Here is a 2,957-nt window from a genome sequence, read left to right on the forward strand (position 1 = left end):
ATTCTCCAGGACAGATCATATCTTGGGTCACAAATCAAGCCTCAGTAAATTTAAGAAAATTGAAATCATATCAAGTATCTTTTCTGAGCAAAATGTTATGAGATTAGATACCAATTATACGAAAAAAAAGTGTAAAAAATACAAACACATGGAGGCTAAACATAGCCTCCTAAAAAACCTAAAAACTTAGAGAAAAAACCTAGAAACAAATGAAAATGAAAACACGACGACCCAACACCTATGCAGCAAAACCAGTCCTAAGAGGGAAGTTTATAGCAATACAATCCTACCTCAAGAAACAAGAAACATCTCAAATAAACAACCTAACCTTACACCTAAAGCAATTAGACAAAGAAAAACAAAAAACCCGCAAAGTTAGCAGAAGGAAAGAAATCATAAAGATTAGATCAGAAAGAAATGAAAAAGAAATGAAGGAAATAATAGCAAAGATCAATAAAACTAAAAGCTGGTTCTTTGAGAAGATAAACTAAATTGATAAACCATTAGCGAGCTCAACAAGAAAAAAAGGGAGAAGACTCAAATCAACAGAATTAGAAATGAAAAAGGAGAAGTAACAACTGACACTGCAGAAATGCAAAGGATCATGAGAGACTTCTGCAAGCAACTATATGCCAATAAAATGGACAACCTGGAAGAAATGGACAAATTCTTAGAAAAGCACAACCTTCCGAGACTGAACCAGAAAGAAACAGAAAATATAAACAGACCAATCACAAGCACAGAAATTGAAACTGTGATTAAAAAGTCTTCCAACAAACAAAAGCCCAGGACCAGATGGCTTCACAGGCAAATTCTATCAAACATTTAGAGAAGAGCTAACAGCTATCAGAAAAAGCTTTCGACAAAATTCAACACCCATTTATGATAAAAACCCTCTAGAACGTAGACACAGAGCGAACTTACCTCAACATAATAAAGGCCATATATGACAGACCCACAGCCAACATCCTTCTCAATGGTGAAAAACTGAAACGATTTCCTCTAAAATCAGGAACAAGACAAGGTTGCCCACTCTCACCACTATTATTAAACACAGTTTCAGAAATTTTAGCCAGAATAATCAGAGAAGAAAAAGAAATAAAAGGAATCCAAATCAGAAAAGAAGAAGTAAAGCTGTCACTGTTTGCAGATGACATGATACTATACATAGAGAATCCTAAAGATGCTACCAGTAAACTACTAGAGCTAATCAGTGTATCTGGTAAAGTAGCAGGATATGAACCTAATGCACAGAAATCTCTTGCATTCCTATACACTAATGATGAAAAATCTGAAAGAGGAATTAAGGAAACACTCCCATGTACCACTGAAACAAAAGGAATAAACTACCTAGAAATAAACCTACCTAAGGAGACAAAAGACCTGTATGCAGAAAACTATAAGACACTGATGAAAGAAATTAAAGATGATACAAACATATGGAGAAATATACCATGTTCTCGGATTGGAAGAATCAACATTGTAAAAATGACTATATTACCCAAAGCAATCTACAGATTCAGTGCAATCCCTATCAAACTACCAATGGCATTTTTCACAGAACTAGAACAAAATATTTCACAATGTGTATGGAAACACAAAAGACCCCGAACAGCCAAAGCAATCTTGAGAAAGAAAAATGGAGCTGGAGGAATCAGATTCCCTGACTTCAGACTATACTACAAAGCTACAGTAATCAAGACAGTATGGTACTGGCACAAAAACAGAAATATACATCAATAGAACAGAATAGAAAGCCCAGAGATAAACCCACACACATCTGGTCACCTTATCTTTGATAAAGGAGGCAAGAATATACAATGGAGAAAAGACAGCCTCTTCAATAAGTGGTGCTGGGAAAACTGGACAGCTACCTGTAAAAGAATGAAATTAGAACACTTCCTAACACCATACACAAAAATAAACTCAAAATGGTTTAAAGACCTAAATGTAAGGCCAGACACTATAAAACTCATAGAGGAAAACATTGGAAGAACACTCTTTGACATAAATCACAGCAAGATCCTTTTTGGCCTACCTCCTAGATAAATGGAAATAAAAAAATAAACAAATGGGACCTAATGAAACTGAAAAGCTTTTGCACAGCATAGGAAACCATAAACAAGACGAAAAGACAACCCTCAGAATGGGAGACAATATTTGCAAATGAAGCAACTGACAAAGGATTAATCTCCAAAATATACAAGCAGCTCATGCAGCTCAATATCAAAAAAACAAACAACCCAATCCAAAAATGGGCAGAAGACCTAAATAGACATTTCTCCAAAGTAGATATACAGATTGCCAATAAAGACATGAAAGGATGCTCAACATCAGTAATCATTAGAGAAATGCAAATCAAAACTACAATGAAGTATCACCTCACACCAGTCAGAATGGCCACCATCAAAAAAATCTACAAACAATAAATGCTGGAGAAGGGGTGGAGAAAAAGGAACCCTCTTGCATTGTTGGTGGGAATGTATATTGATACAGCCACTATGGAGAACTATATGGAGTTTCCTTAAAAAACTAAAAATAGAACTACCCATACGACCTTGCAATCCTACTACTGAGCATATACCCTGAGAAAACCATAATTCAAAAAGAGTCATGTACCAAAATGATCATTGCAGCTCTATTTACAATAGCCAGAACATGGAAGCAACCTAAGTGTCCATTGACAGATGAATGGATAAAGAAGGTGTGCCACATATATACAATGGAATAGTACTCAGCCATAAAAAGGAATGAAATAGAGTTATTTGAAGTGTGGTGGATGGACCTAGAGGCTTTCATACAGAGTGAAGTAAGTCAGAAAGAGAAAAACAAATACCGTATGCTAACACATAAAATATGGAATCTAAAATTTAAAAAAAAGGAAAAAAAAAGGTTCTGATGAACCTAGGGGCAGGACAGGAATACAGATGCAGACATAGAGAATGGACTTGAGGACA

The sequence above is a fragment of the Physeter macrocephalus genome, chromosome 10 (assembly GCF_002837175.3).
Source record: "Physeter macrocephalus isolate SW-GA chromosome 10, ASM283717v5, whole genome shotgun sequence".
NCBI lineage: Eukaryota > Metazoa > Chordata > Mammalia > Artiodactyla > Physeteridae > Physeter > Physeter macrocephalus.